The sequence below is a fragment of the Odocoileus virginianus genome, chromosome 29, assembly GCF_023699985.2.
Source record: "Odocoileus virginianus isolate 20LAN1187 ecotype Illinois chromosome 29, Ovbor_1.2, whole genome shotgun sequence".
NCBI lineage: Eukaryota > Metazoa > Chordata > Mammalia > Artiodactyla > Cervidae > Odocoileus > Odocoileus virginianus.
In genome coordinates, this window is record NC_069702.1 from 6,346,954 (window position 1) to 6,364,235 (window position 17,282).

Consider the following 17,282-nt stretch of genomic DNA (forward strand, 5'->3'; position numbering starts at 1 on the left):
CAGTTTAGTTGCTCAATCATGTCCGATTCTTTGTGACCCCGTGAACCACAGCACGCCAGGCCTCCCTGTCCATAACCAACTCCTGGAGTTCACCCAAACCCATGTCCATTGAGTTGGTGATGCCATCCAATCATCTCATCCTCTGTCGTCCCCTTCTCCTCCTGCCCTCAATCTTTCCCAGCATCAGGGTCTTTTCAAATGAGTCAGCTCATCAGGTGGCGAAAGTATTGGAGTTTCAGCTTCAGCATCAGTTCTTCCAATGACTATTCGAGATTGATTTCCTTTAGGATGAACTGGTTTGATCTCCTTGCAGTCCAAATGACTCTCTAGAGTCTTCTCCAACATCACAGTTCGAAAGCATCAATTCTTCAGCACTCAGCCTTTTTTATGGTCCAGCTTTCACATCCATACATGACTACTGGAAACACCATAGCTTTTACTATACATATCTTTGCAAGCAAAGTAACAGCTCTGCTTTTTAATATGCTGTCTAGGTTTGTCATAGCTTTTCTTCCAAGGAGCAAGCGTCTTTTAATTTCATGGCTGCAGTCACCATCTGCAGTGATTTCGGAGCCCAAGAAAATAAAGCCTCTCACTGTTTCCATTGTTTACCCATCTATTTGCCATGAAGTGATGGGACCGGATGCACCATGCTTTATCCAAGTAGACCCATATCAATGGGCATTTAGGTTTTCATTCCTTTCTTACTACATTAAATAGTGGAATTTTTGTGTTAGCATATTTTTCACATATCTGAGTACTTACACTCCTAAAAGTAGATTTCCTGGGTCAAACGGCACAACCATTTAAACTTTGTAATGTATTGCCAACAAAAGAGATTGTACCAATTGAGTCTCACACCCACAGTTAGTTTCAGATTTGCTTTATCTCAATTTCTGATTATGAATCAGGAGTAGCTTGGGAGCACTTCAGCTTTCAGCCTCTCCTTCTGTCAAATGCAACAAACACTTGAGAAAATAATGTCTAAATGGACCCTCTCGCCCTTTGCTCCTGCTAAGTCTCTTGACTTATGAACCCTCTCACCTCGTATCCTGTCTTTCTGCAAGCCAGGTGTTCAGCTACAAATGTCAGACACCCTGGTATGCCCTGGGAGAAGGAGATTACAAAGACAAAAAGGGAGCCACCCTCCCTCCACACTATCTGGATATGGTACAATTTGGGGCAAGTTATATGTTTGAATTTCAGTTTTCTCATCTGTAAAATGGGCACAGTATAATGCTTACTCAGGTCAAAGTGGCGATTGATTGGGATAATATACACACCTTGGGCAGGTTAGGAGCTCAACACATGGTGCCATGCACTCAGGCTCAAAAAATGGCATTGATCTGATACATTCAGGACCCATCACACGCCAAGCACCGTGGTGGATTGCTGAGGGCAGGGAAGGAAACTAGCTTTGAGGAGTGCCTGTGTAGGGCAATTAGGAATGCAGGCTTGGTTGCATTATTCACAATAGCCAAGACATGGAAGCAACCTCGGGGCCCAACGATCGATGAATGGATAAAGAAGATGGGGCGGGACTTCCCTGGTAGTCCAGTGGTGAAGACTCCGAGCTTCCAGTGCAGGGGGTGCAGGTTCGATCCCTAGTCTGGGAACTAAGATCCCACATGCTGCACGTGACCAAAAAGTAAAATATAAAACAAGTCAATGATATTTTTTAAAAAAAGAAGATGGGGCATATGTTTACCATAGACTATGACTCAGCCATAAGAAGAATGAGATATTGTTATTTGTAGTGTCATGGGTGGACCTAGGGATGATCATACAAAGTGAAGTAATTCAGGCAGAGAAAGACAAATATCATATCACTTATTCATGAAATCTAAAAAATAATACAAATGAATGTATTTAGAAAACAGAAATGGATTCAGGGGCATAGAAAGCAAAACTTACAGTTACCAAAGAAGAAAGGGAAGGGGGAGGGATAAATTAGGAATATGGAATTAACAGATACACGCTAGTGTATATAAAAGAGATAAGCAACAAGGATTATCCATATAATACAGGGAACAGTATTCAATGCCTTGTAATAAAGTATAATGGAAAATAATCTGAAAAATACAGATATACAACTGAATCAATTTGCTATACACCTGAAACTAACACAATATTGTAAATCAATTGTACTTCAATTTTTTACCCAAAGTGGAAACTTAATTGCCCATATTTTGGGCCATAATGTTGTAACAATAGAAATAATGATCAAGAAGTTAAATCTACAATAAGAGCATAGGTTTGCCGGTTAAGTTAACCTGAGTGATCTCTGCCACTTAAAAGTGAGAGAAAGTGTTAGTCGCTTAGTCATGTCCAACTCTTTGCAACTCCATGGACTGTGGTCTGCCAGGCTCCTCTGTCCATGGGATTTTCCAGGCAAGAATACTGGAGTAGGTGGCTATTCACTTCTCCAGAGGATCTTCCTGAACCAGGATCGAACCCAGGTCTCCTGTATTGCAGGCAGATTCTTTACCATCTGGACCAAAGATCCTATTTTTTTCTGCCAGTGGGGCAAGTAATAAAACATCTCTGAAGGACAAGTTCCTCTTCTGCAGAGCAGAAGAGCCAGCAACGAAGACCCAGCGAAACCAATAAAAAAGACTGACCAGCTAAAACCAATCCATCCAGTAAGCATCTGTTGGTCATCTGAGAAGTAAAGTGCAATGTTGAAGGGAGGGGAGGGGAAAGGCTACGGTTAATTACGAAGTTATTTTTCCTCCTTCAGTAGTGATTACTAACATCAATTACTGTCAAATACTTTGTGTACAATACCCTACAGCATTGCCATTGTGTAAATTCTTTGTTAGTCCACGTGAGGACTAAAAAAGATGAGGAATCAGAGGCTTAGAAAGGTAAGCAATTTGGCTAAAGTTAGTTAGTCACAGAGGGGTTTGAACTCAGACAATCTCATTTCAAGCCTGTCGAGCTAACCCTACCTCTATGAACTTAGGCAGCAGATAGTCAAGGGGTTCCAAATGTGTGCTGGCCCAGCATTGACAGACTCAACCTGTTGCTACAGAGGATTTGTGGTCCAGAGTGGGAACTTCTGGAAACATGTTTTCGGGTATGAATCCATGGCAGCCATCAACTCCGAGCATCATCAGGGGTTTTAGAATGGACCTATTTTCTTAGGAAGGCATTTGTCTTTGCAACGTGTTTTCAAATCAGAAGGGTGAATAGATGCCAAATATCAAAACCATCAGAAACACACATCCATTGATGTCAAACACATCACAGCCTCTCATCTGGGGATTTTTTTCTTCTCACCTTCTTGAGAAAACAAAAGCTGTACAGTGACATCTCCCACATCCTGAAACTGAGAACAGCCAAGTCATTCACCCTTTATCCTGTATTTTCAGTGAAACAGAATTGACACGGCTTGGCAGAAAGCCGTGAATTGCTTTTCATTCACTCCGAGCTGTGTGTTCTTCCTGCACTGCCCTGGCTTGCTCGTTGTGATAAATCAACTTCTCAGCCTCTTCCTTTGTCAGTGCTCTAACCTCAGCCTAATAGATTTGGCAACTTAGCTCTCCTCACCCTCCACCTCTGTGGTCGACTTACTTGCCCTTTCGTGAACTTTTAGGTCGCAGCTTATACACCCCATGTCTAGAATCTTTTACAAACTTTCTCATTCCTGTCATGAGCGTCCACATGCACCCGAAACTTCCTGGGTGGTTTTGTTGTTTGGTCGGTTGGGGATTTTGCGGGTCATTTTCCTCATTCCTCTTTGCCCTACTCTAGACTTTAATTTGAAACAATCTTTTTCTCGGTTGTGACCACCATGACTAGCAAGTCTCTGACCCCTAGTAGACACAAGACTGTGTGTCTGTAAAACGGTGTATTGAAGAATATCACATTATAATGCAAATCTTTCTTTGTTTACTCATTCATTCATTCATTTATGCATTAAATAGTCACTGAGCCCCTATTATGTTCCATGAACTGTTTCTTTTTTTAACCCCCCCCCCCTCGATTTTTATTGAGAAATAGCTGATATACGTCACTGTATAAGCTGAAGGGCTTCTCTGGTGGCCCAGATGGTAAGGAATCTGCCTGCAATGTGGGAGACCCGGGTTCAATCCCTGGGTTGGGAAGGTCCCCTGGAGAAGGGGAAGGCTACCCACTCTAGTATTCTTGCCTGGAGAATCCCATGGACAGAGGAGCCTGGTGGGCTACATCCATGGCATCATAAAGAGTTGGACACAACTGAGCATGCACAGACACACACAGACACACACAGCAATTTAAAAACTCAATTCCTATGGAGCTTAGATTCTAATGGGAGGGAGCAGACATATAATGGATAAAATAACATGAGCAAATCACAGGGCATGTGAGGTAGTGATGAGAGCTAGGAAACAAAATAAGCAAGGAATGAGATAAGCACTGGAAGAGGAGGGCAAGGGTGGCAACACTGGAATGAAAACTTTCCAACGGAGAAGGCAGCCTTTGGGTAAGGATCTGAAGAAGGTGGGGTAGCCACACGACTTCGGGGCAAGCAGAGTCCCAGCAGAGGGAAGAAAAAGAGCGAGTGCTGAGGACCTGGTGTGTTGACAGAAGAGCAAAAGTCAGGGAAGAGATGCCAAGGGCAGAGAGAGCAAGATGGGAGGAAGTGGGAGAGGAGGCTAGAGACGGGGAGACGTGATGGCATGTGATGGGGTAGATGGGCACTCATGGTGCTGAGAAATGGAGTATTCCTGCCAAACCAGTAAACAAGGCTGTCGTAATCATCAGCAATTCTGGCTCTCCAAATGTGAATCTCTGAGCCCTGAGGGCACCCAGGAAGGAGAAGAATCCTTGCACACTCCAGCAGTCAACAAGCTGCAGCCACTGCCTGTGGTGAGCACCGAGGAACTCAGGATGTGAAAAACACAGGATACGGACCCCAGATAGCTGAGATGTGTGGGGAAAGAATGACTTCTGTGAGCCCAGTCTCTTGCATCTTCCCATATGTAGAAAAGTCCTAAATTCCTTAACTTGGGATATCTGATTTTTTTTAATTCACAAAACACTTCTGATGTCCAGACTACCTGCCCCTTGTTGCAAAACTTCTATATAACCTGAACTCTCCACCACCACCACCCCACCTCCTCGGAGCAATCTCTCAGGGTTATTTGAGATGCTGTCTCCCAGGGTTAAGTCCTGGAATAAAACATAACTCTCAACTTTTAGGTTGTGGCCATCTTTTAGGTCAAAAGTACAGTAGAGTGATATTTTCTCACTTGGTTTTATCAGGTTCACTCTGGCTGCTTGTTGGGAATAAACTAAAGTGGGGCAAAAACAGAAGCAGGGAGAACCTTTAGGAGGCTATGGTGCCATCATCCAGATAGGAGATGATGGTGCCTTGAGCCAGGTTGACATCTGTGGAAGTTGGTTGAATTCTGGATCTATTTTGAAGATAGACCTGACAGAGTTGTTTGTAGAGTAAAGAAACAAAGATCAAGGTCAAAGACAACTTCAAGGATTTTTGGCTTGAGCAACAGGAAAGCCAGAGATGTCATTCACAGAGCTGAGGAAGACAATGAAAGAATTTGTGTGAAAAGTGTTAAATTTGAGATGCTCACATGACAATTTTGAGGAGACGAACATCAGGACAGGCTTTACCAACATTCACCCGCTCAACCCCCGTAACAACCTGTGAGACAGATTCTTGGCCCCATTTTTCAGGGGAAGACTGAGACCCAGAAAGGATGAGTGACTTACCCAAGGCCACTCGGCCAGAGGGTAGTGGGACTGGGTAGCTAGGATTCAAACCCAAGTCGTGGGTGCAGAAGGCATGCTCTTCTATGCCAGGCTTCCTCTTAGCTAAGAAAACACAGGCACACATACACACACACTGCCTCATTCCGGTCACTTAAGAAGCTCTTCCCCTTGGCTCTGAGCCGATGCTTGTAGCCAGAGGCCGACACATTCCAGTGAGGTTAGGTCTGAGTCTCCTGTTGCCTGATCTGGGAGGTAGAGAGTCTCCACAGAATAAAACCAGGATGTCATCCCCAGAAGGGAGAAGAGATGCTGAATTTCAAAGACAACAGGAAAGCACACTCATCATCAAATCTAGCCTGGGTGAACTTAACTTGGGCAAAGATTATATGCTGGTCATTACACATATGAATGGCAAACTACCCAGAACTCCCCAAAGTCATGCCAAAACCTTCTCAATGATTTCCTTTATAAGATGTTTATTTGGACACTTGTGCTTTCCATTCTTATATTCCAACGCAAAAGGGCTAAAGGTCAAATATCTCAGCTGGGAGGAGGAACACATTCTTGAATATTTAAGAGACAGCTGTGAAACTATGTTTTCTCAGTCTTGTATTTTTTTAAGACCAGGCTAAAAACAAAATAAACAAACACTCAAAAGAAAGCCCCAAATCGAATACACTGAAAGGAAGGATATTGTATGGCATTCACTGATTTTCTAATTTTTTAAAAAAATAAACAAGCTTTTAGAGCAGTTTTAGATTCACAGCAAAAGTGAGCAGAAAGGAATGAGTTCCCATATACCCCTTCCCCCACACACCCACTGCCTTCCCTCCCATAACCTCCTCCACCAGGAAGGCACATTTGTTGTAATTCATAAACCAACCTGTTGCTATTGTTGTTTAGTCACTCAGTCATCTCCGACTCTCTGCGACCCCATGGACTGCAGCACGCCAGGCTTCCCTGTCCTTCACTGTCTCCCGGAGCTTGCTCAAACTCAAGTCCATTGAGTCGGTGATGCCATCCAACCTTCTTTTCCTCTGTCGTCCCCTTCTCCTTCTGCCTTCAATCTTTCCCAGAATTAGGCTCTTTTCTATTGAGTTGGCTCTTCACATTAGGTGGCCAAAGTATTGGAGCTTCAGCTTCAGTATCAGTCCTTCCAATGAATATTCCAGATTGATTTCCTTTAGGATTGACTGGTTTGATCTTTTTGCAGTCCAAGGGATTCTCAAGAGTCTTCTCCAACACCACTGTTCAAAAGCATAAATTCTTCAATGCTCAGCCCTCTTTATGCTCCAAATCTCACATTCAAATAGGACTACTGTAGACCTTTGTCGGTAAAGTATTTTCTCTACCTTTTAATATGCTGTCTAGGTTTGTCATAGGTTTTCTTCCAAGGAGCAAGCATCTTTTAACTTCATGGCTGCAGTCACCATCTACAGCCATGAAACCAACCTAGACAGCACATTAAAAAGCAGAGACATCACTTTGTCGACTAAGGCCCATGTAGTCAAAGTTATGGTATTTCCAGTAGTCATGTTCAGATGTGAGAATTAGATCATAAAGAAGACTGAGTGCCAAAGAATTGATGCTTTCAAACTGCGGTTTTGGAGAGGACTTTTGAGAGTCCCTTGAATAGCAAGAAGATCAAACCAGTCAGTCGTAAAGCAAACCAGTCCTGAATATTCATTGGAGGGACTGTTGCTAAAACTGAAGCTCCAATACTTTGGCCACCTGATGGAAGGAGCCACCTCATTAGAAAAGAGCCTGATGCTGGGAAAGATTGAGGGCAGGAGGAGAAGGGGATGACAGGGGATGACAGAGGACAGATGGTTGGATAGTATCATTGACTCAATGGACATGAGTTTAAGCAAACTCTGGGAGATGATGAAGGACAGGGAAGCCTGGCATGCTGTGGTCTATGGGGTCACAGGGAGTCAGACATTAAGTGACTGAACAACAAATAAACCTACATTGACACATCATAATCACCCAAAGTTCATATGCCAAGATTAGACTTCCCTGGTGGCTCAGATGGTAAAGAATCTGCCTGCAATGCAGAAGACCCGGATTTGATCCCTGGGTAAGGAAGATCCCCTGAAGGAGAGAATGGCAATCTATTCCAGTATTCTTGCCTAGAGAATTCCATGGACCGTGGAGTCTGATGGGCTGTGGTCCATAGTGTCGCAAAAAGTAGTACATGACTGAGCAACAGCACTTTTATATTAAGACTGATCCTTGGTACTGTATATTGAACAAATTTTCGCAAATTATATAATGACTTGTAACTGAAACTGGGGCGGTCCTGTGGGCATCTGAACACAGAAGGCTTTTTTTTTTGTTCCCCATTTCTTGTAAGCAGACTCCAACTTCCATGATTTTCACTGTGTCCCAAGGGGTGGATTCCAACAGTTGCTAATCAAGGGAGGAGCCAAGAAATCACCTGAGGCAAGATCAAAGGGAACAGAGAAACTCATCAAGATAAGGAGGCAGGAGGTAGTTGGACGTCCCCATCTCCTGAAGGAAATCAACCCTGAATACTCATTGGGAGGACTGATGCTGAAGCTCAATACTTTGGCCATCTGATGTGAAGAGCTGACTCACTGGAAAAGACCCTGATGCTAGGAAAGATTGAGAACAGGAGGAGAAGGTGGAAACAGAGAATGAGATGATTAGATAGCATCATTGACTCAGTGGACATTATTTTGAGCAACCTCTGGGAGATGGTGAAGGACAGGGAAGCCTGGTGTCCTGCAGTCCATGGGGTCACAAAGAGTTGGACACGACTGAGCGGCTGAAAAACAACCACCTCCCCACCCCCCGCCCCAGGGTTAAGTGATTGGGAGATTCATTCCCTGTGGTCTAAAACTCCAAGACAAGAATAGCAGGACAATTAAGGGAGGAGCCTAGACCACATATTTCTCGTTCTGAAAGTCAGAAGACCTCCTTGGCCACACAAGTGCAGAAAGCCTCCTTGAAGGTCAAAAGGGAATGATGTCAAGAGATGCTCTACCCATACGCCTCTTTGTATGGGTAAGAGATGCATGCGCAAACCCGGGAGAATCCTGAAATACACCAAATATGGACTGTGAACCAGGCAAATCACAATGGCTGGCCAAAGGAAATCCAGAAGAAACAACCCATAAAAGTAATTCAAATTGCCATGAAGGTGTGACTCAGCGATTCTCTCTCTCTCTGAGTCCACCATTTGTCTCTCTACACATGCTGTACTCTTTTTTTCCCCCAATAAATATTTTACTTGCTTCATTGCTTTCTGTCTTTGTGGAAATTCTTTTCTGCAAAGCCAGGGCCTTGTCTAGTAGTTAGGAACTGGTGCTCCCACAGTCCTACCCAGCCTCAGTCTCCAGCGATATGTAATTTTGAAAATTAAGAAGACTACAAAGAAGAAAATAAAATTACTCATAACATCACTCAGAAATAAATATCATTAATAATAATAACTTGTTATTATATACATGATTTTCCTAACATTTATACTCTAGGATTTTAACAGATATTTTACCGTCTTTAAATATTCTTCATAAGTAGTATTTCAAACAATGTATGGCCTTCCATAGTATTGGCCTACCGTGGTTTATTTGATCATTATCTCAATTTCAACTATTTCCAATCTTTTGCTATGCTATTATAGCATCCAGAAAAAAAAAAAAAAAAACCTCTGGGTACATCCCCTATGATTTTCTTAAAATAAGTTCTGGAATTTGAATAAAATAGTATTCTTATTTAAAATTTACTTTTAATTAGAGGATAACTGCTTTACAATACTATGTTGATTTAAAATATTATTCTTTATGTCAGAAGAAAAATGACAGAAATCAGAAGGAACTGGAAATTAATACATATTTTAACCCTATAAAACCTGATGGAAGAGCTTTTTCCATACTGAGACATGGGGAAGTCATTCTGGCTTAAGAGCGATTTAGCTTAAACTTCACGCTGACTAGGACAGCCTGTTTTGTGGCCCATTATAACACACACTGTACATTTGCTTTAACTATTTAAAAATCAAAATAGAGTAGCTGTGGTTCAGGCACCCAAAATGGAACCTGATGGCCGTTGTGGATGTGGTTTCAGACACATTTCTGCATCACTGAGAACCTGAGTTTTCTGAACTGAATCAGACTCAGGACACCACCATGCTCAAAACCGTATCTCCTAACAGAGCTGCAGCCGTGTGATCTCACGGTCTCCCGTTGTAACATGCAGCCACGTCAGACCCCAAACTACCCTTACTTATCAAGCTCTCTTACTTCTTACAGCTCCAATTACGATTCTTGACAAACAACTTAAGAAATTTTATGGGTTTTGCCTTGATAAGCCTCTCCCATTTTATAGTCCAGTGGAAAACAATTCAACTGCCTCTTGAGCCTGTGTCTCCTGGGCTATAGCCCCTAGTTTGGCTCAAATAAACCTCTTTTCTATTCCTGTTATAGATTGTTTGTTGATTACTGTCATAGGCATTGTTCGATGTATTTCACATCCCTCTTCAGGTGCTTCAGTGAATTTTTCCTGATAGCTGGATCTTCTTGTACTAAGTGATGCACCATGACTTTTTTTGGCTATTTTCCTAAGATTTGGAGACTGAAAAAAATAGTAATTATTATTTATTTATTCGACTGCTGCACCTGGTCTTACTTTTGGCATGCAGGATCTTTAGTTGTGACATTTGAACTCTTAGTTACAGCTTGTGGGATCTATTTCCCTGACCAGAGATTTAACCCAAACCCCCTGCATGGAGAACTGAAGTGTTAGCCCTCGGACCACCAGGGAAGTCCCAAGACTTGGAATCTTAAAGGGGCAGCAGTAGAGTCTCTAGGTGAAAGGGATGTAGGGAGACTTTCCTAAGCAGAGGACATAGCGGGAAGTTCTTAGCAGGGGATAGAGGAAGAAGTTCTTAGAGAAACGGGGAATTTCTGAGCAAGTCACACAGAGGGCATTTCTAGGCAGGAAAGGGATAGAAGGAACTTTGGAGTGAAGTGAGTTGGCTAATATTTTTTAACATGGCTAAAAGTTAAAAAGATCTGTACTTTACAGTAAAATGAAACTAAAAGAAAAAGGGAAACTGTGCTTCTAAAGCCTACCAGCTCCCAGGCTGGCAGCCGCCCCTGGAACTCCAGCTGAATTCATGTCCATCTGAGATGGAGCCAGTCCTTGAAAATGCTTATCTCAACCTGAAGTGGCCAAGATGGGGCTCTCCTGACATTCCCAAACTGCCTTTTGTGTACGCAGTTAGAGAAAGTTAGCCTGACAAAGTTTCTTCAAAATTTTGATGCCAAGAGAACATAAGTATTCCTAGGAGAGAGATTAAAACCATAACTGTTTTTATCAAGTCCTTGAAATGTAAACACAGCCCACATGGTCAGAGACTATGAATCGGACTTAGTTGTACTGTGCTGTGCATGCTAAGTCACTTCAGTTGAGTCTGATTCTTTGCGATCCCATGGACCGTAGCCCACCAGGCTCCTCTGTCCATGGGATACTCCAGGCAAGAATACTGGAGTGGGTTGCCATGCCCTCCTCCAGGGGATCTACCCAACCCAAGGACTGAACCCGTGCCTCTTAGGTCTCCTGCCTTGGCAGGTGGGTTCTTTACCACTAGAGCCACTTGGAAGCTCTATCTGACTCAATTAGTAGAGACTAAAAGGAAAAACCAGGGAAGGCAATGGCAGCCCACTCCAGTCCTCTTGCCTGGAAAATTCCATGGATGGAGGAGCCTGTGGGCTGCAGTCCATGGGGTCGCTAAGAGTCGGGCATGACTGAGCAACTTCACTTTCACTTTCCTGCATTGGAGAAGGAAATGGCAACCCACTCCAGTACTCTTGCCTGGAGAATCCCAGGGACGGGGGAGCCTGGTGGGCTGCCGTCTATGGGGTCGCACAGAGTCAGACACGACTGAAGCGACTTAGCAGCAGCAGCAGCAGCAAAAGGAAAAAAAGGTAAGGGGGAGACCTTTGAAAAGCAAGTGAAGTTAACTTTTCCTTAGGATTGTTTATGAACTAACACATGCACTGCAAATAAGATTATTCATAATCATAATATATATATATTTAAATATATTTTTAAAACCTTGTAGCTCAGTTGGTAAAGAATCTGCCTACAATGCAGGAAACCTGGGCTCGATCCCTGGGTCAGGAAGATCCCCTGGAGAAGGAAATGGCAACCCACTCCCGTATTCTTGCCTGGGAAATCCCACGGACAGAGGAACCTGGTGGGCTACAGTCCATGGGGTCACAAAGAGTCAGACCTGTTTGAGTGCACACACACAATGAATTTTATACTCTAATACATGATTCACGACTAAGTTTTAAAATGAAAACTAGGCGATCTCTGTGTCTATTTAGATGTTTGTCTATATGTTAAACATATGGTTTGTTTCTGTTTCTGGATGGTATTGCCAAAATTAATCCATAGAAGAGTTCTATTCAATTCTGTTGAAATGTAAGTGCTTATAGGGACTTCTCTGGTGGTCCAGGGACTAAAGACTCCACCCTTGAAATGGAAGAGGCCCAGGTTTGATCCCTGGTCAGGGAGCTAGATCTTACATGCACAATTGAGGCCCCGTATGGCCAAATAAATTAAAATAAATAATCTTTTTAAACTAAATGCTTACAGGTTAAGCATTTCTAAATGCAACATGTTGCTGTTGTTGTTTAGTCGCTGGGTCATCTCTGACTCTTCTTGGCCCCACGGGCTGTAGCCCTTCAGTCTGCTCTGTCCTTGGGGTTCCCCAGGCAAGATAGTGGGGTAGGGGGCCATTTCTTTCTCCAGGAGATCTTCCTGACCCAGGTATGGAACCGTGTCTCCTGCTTGGCAGGTGGATTCTTTACCACTATGCTACCTGGGATGTACCATGAAGTAGTCTTTTTTTTTTTTTTTTAAGGATCACAAGACGAGAAGGCTAGAATAAGACAGTAGTAGATAGCTGTAACTCATGGGTCTGGACCAGGCCTGTATGATCCATCCTACTAGTTCACTTGAACTGTTTCCAAATGTTTGTCTCCCAGTCTAAACCAAAAATTACTGTTTTACTTCTAGATGTCTCTTGCCCCAGTATATATGATGGAAAGAAAATTCTTTAGTATAAAGTTGTCACAAAGTATAGCTACTGAACACAGTCTAAGCAATTATTGGATCTGTTATCACATTCCCAGGTCAATACAAGACTGATATGTGCTATGCTGTTCTGTTCTTAGTCACTCAGTCATGTCCAACTCTTTGTGATGCCATTGACTGTAGCCCACCAGGCTCCTCTGTCCATGGGGATTCTCTAGGCAAGAATACTAGAGTGGGTTGCCATGCCCTTCTCCAGGGGATCTTCCCAACCCAGGGATCGAATCCAGGTCTCCTGCATTGCAGGTGGACTCTTTACCAGCTGAGCCACTAAGGAAGCCCAAGAATACTAGAGTGGGTATCCTATCCTTTCTTCAGGGAACTTTCCCGACCCAGGAATTGAACTGGTCTCCTGCACTGCGGGCGGGTTTTTTTTTTTTACCAACTGGGCTGCCAGGGAAGCCTACAGTTTTGATATAAGCCTCTCATAATCCTCGTCACCAACTTTTCAGATCTTCTTAATGTTAGCAACTACAAAGACTGACCTCCCTAACCTTTTGTTAGGGGACCCATTAACCAACCCTGACTTCCCTGGCCAGGCTCGATAGTAACCACTTGCATGAGTTATCTTACAACAGGAGGCCTGGTGAGAAACACAGAACTAATAAGCCACCACCAACTGGAAGAGTTCAGGAAAGACCAAAAGGAGAGAGGAGACTCCGGTCCATACAACTTACCAACCTCCCAGGATCCTCAACACTGGAATCTATCTTGGCTGAGCAATGCATGACCAGCAGGACAGACCCTGAGTTGGACTGATTGGCCAGAAACAATCTGGAAACTAACCCTCTTACCGTGAAACTCAAGATCCTGAGCCTCGTGGCAGAGTCGTCCTCTTGGGTTCCCTGCTACTCACCATCCCTTCCCAGTAAGGTCTCTTGCTTTGCCAGCATACGTGTGTCTCCTCAGACAATTCATTTCTGAGTGTTAGACAAGAGCCTACTCTGGGACCTGGGAACGGGTTCCCCTTGCTGCAGCACTTTCAGGTTCAAATTTTTTTAACATATTAATGTGTTCAGCCCTTGTTTGATACCATCCCCGATTCTTGGAGACCAAGCACAATACATCCCAGGATTCGTTTGTTCTTTCCCTTACTTTATTGAAAAATATCCTAAAGAGAAAAATATGAGTAAGTAGGCCAGCAACTCCCAGATGGCAAATATGACACAAATGACTTTTGGAAAGCTTGTAGGAGAAACAACCCATGGTTGAGTGTTGTGTTAACGAGATTTCCAGTTGAGATGGTCAGTGAGAGCTCTCTAGGAGGGATTTATATTCCTGCCCCAGATTTTATCTTCACACATGGTATTGAAATTGACCCGCCTTCCCAAGGACGGGATGTCTTCAGAGCTGTGTCAACTACACATTGTCACTTGCCATGGGCACTTGCTATCCACATCTAGAAGGATTACATCATGAGCCGCTGCAGCTGCTAACCTTCAACACCCTCTGAAAGGAGTTCAGGGTGGAGAGCAAAAATGAGGCACTCTGTGCTTGGGGGAAAAACTGTCAGGACAGGTCTTCAGGTAGTTAGGTATTTTCAGGAGCAGATTTCATGTGTCCAATTCTTATATCTCCTCATATCTAGAAAAGCACCAAAATCCTTCATGGTGACGAATGTTCCTCATGACTAGCAGAGCTTCATGAGACTAGTAGAAACCTTCTGGAAAAATATGTGCCTGATTGCATGTATTGCCCGTTCACCCAAATCTTGTATTACTGACCTTTCCCCTGCTGCCTCTTTGGAGCAGTTCCTCTGATACACCTGAGGTACTGTCTCTTGGGCTGCAGTCCTCATTTTGCCCCAAATAAAACTTAACTCACAACTCTTTTGTTGTGCATTTTTCTTTTAGGTTGACAACTGGAAAATAGAAGGTTTATTTTTATCAGGTTTACATTACCCATTGCCTATATATAAGGAAACAGATGACTTCCTTTTTGTCTTCATTCCAGACTCAAGAGATCCATGCTAGCAGAATACCAAGGTGCCTGGTGACAAAGTCTTTTGGGAACCTTGGGTCCCAGTGCAGAAAAACTTGGAAACAGAAATATAATTAAAAATCTCAGCACCATTGGTCAAAAAGTCAAAGAGACTGCAAAAAGCATTGCCGCATAACAGACATGCCCAAACTCCTGAGCCCAAGAAAGATCAGATAACAAAGGTGCCTTTGATTCTCTGCTGATTAAACAAGGAGTTGTTTGTGCTGTTGTTCATACTCCTTTTTGCCTTCATATCAATACCTTAAAAAGGATTAATTTTATTGTATGTGAAATATGTCTCAATAGAGGTCTAAAAAACAAAGACCTGCCCCCAGGCCTTGTACATTCTCTGGTGCAGCGTCCTCTCACCTTTCTTGAATCTGATATGAACCAGCTCATTTCATATTTGATGTCGCTGGAGAAACAGGGCAGGGTGTGGGGGAGAGAAATGGAGAGAGAGGTGTGTTCAGCATTTATTAGTTTGTGATACTATCCAGTGAAAAAGTGGCTTTTGGGCACTTGTACCCTGTAGCTCCTTCTGGCCCTGAAACAGAGAAAACCACTTCCATAAGCAGAATGGTTTATTTTTTGTTATTTTTAAAATTTCTATTTATTTATTTGGCTCCACTGAGTCTTAGCTGCAGCACATGAGATCTTGGATCTTTGTTACAATGTGCAAACTCATGGTTGAGGCAAGAGGGATCTAGTTTCCTGAGCAGGGATCGAACCTGGGTCCCCTGCATTGGGAGTGTGGAGTCTGAGCCACTGGGCCCCCAGGGAAGTCCCAGAATTATTTACACTCCATTTCTTATCACTCAGGAGTTGGGCAGAAGGAAGAAAGGGGGCAGAGGCAGAGAAAAATGAACAAGAAGAGAGGAAGAGGAAGAAATGAAGAGGAAGCATTTACTATGTGGACACTCTACACTGGCCTTGAAACAAAGCAGGGCTCTGCAGGACCCTCCTAAGCACAAAAGCCCCTCTCTGTCCCCTGTTCTTCATAGAAAAAGACTTCAGTCTCCTAAGCCTGCCCCGAGTTTCAAAGAACAGACCTAGGCAGTTACTAATTAGGGAAGTGAGGAAATGCAGAAGCAGAGGAAAGGTGGTTAAACAAGGAAAGTAATAACAATAGATCAGCAATAAAACAGAATTCTCTTTACTCCTCAAGGGAGATAGATAACGATCTGATAGACATCTGAGTTGTCCTCCCAGAAATAAGACCCCTATCCTGATGACGGATGATGACCACAAGGACAGATAATGCAGACTGGTTGGAACCAGAAGGTTGATGACTGAGACTCTCAAAATGTCATTGCGTTACCTTCACCACCAAACAACCAGAAAAAAATCCACAAGTGGCAACCCTCCCACCAAATGTTGCCTTTACAGACTTTTCCCTGACAGTCATCAGGGAGTTTGAGTCTTCTGAGGACAAGCTGCCAGTTCTTCTTGCTTGGCGCCTGCAATAAACACTACTTTCCTTCACCTCAACCCAGTGTCAGTAGGCTGGCTTTGCTGCATGTGGGCAAACAGACCCATGTTTGGCTCAGTATCACACTCTTTACACGTATTAAGTTATTAAATTCTAAAGATAACTCTGTGAGGTAGGCATTCTCGCTATTACTTACTTTATAGATTTGGAAACTGAGTGTGACAACTTCAGACTTTCTGAGGCAGAGCTGATGGGGATTCTGTTAGTCAGATCTTTTTTCTTTTCTATTTATTTATTTATTGGCTGCACTAGGTCTTCACTATTTCGTGCAGGATTTCGCTAGTTGCAGCAAGGCAGGACTACTTTTCCTTGTGGTTCATGGGCTTCTCATTGCAGTGGTTTCTCTTGTTGTGGGGCATAGGTTCTAGGTGAGCAGGATCAGTAGTTGTGGTGTAAAGGTTTAGTGGCACGTGGAATCTTTCCAGACCAGGGTTGGACCTCATGTCCCCTACAAGGGCAGGTGGATTCTTATCCACTGTGCCACCAGGGACGTCCTGTTGGTCAGCTCTTAGACTGCACATCCGTGGTCCAAGCTCCAGTTCCTTTGCTCAGAGATCTGGGCAGTAGGCTCTCTCCTGGACCAGTGATGTCATTTGGATATTATTCCTGATTCTTTCCTAATTCCTTCACCCTCCAAGCGATGTTGGAACTTAATATCCTATGATGCACTATTGGGAGACAGTTCTGTTTCACATAACTAAGAACCCTGATGGTGGCAGAGGCCAAGGAACTTCAGACCCATCCATTTCAAAGCGTGGACTCCTTTGGTAGGAATGGCATTGAACTGCATTCCAGGCACGGACTCCTGCGCACAACACTGTGAAAGAGCATAGCCCTGCGAAGACTGAGCCCCGTGACACCCCCGCAGGGAAGACCAGGACACCACGTGATGGACGGCATGTGGCTCAGGTGGGAAACACTGTGTTCTGGTTCATTATGAGAAAATGGCACCAGACACCTTACACCT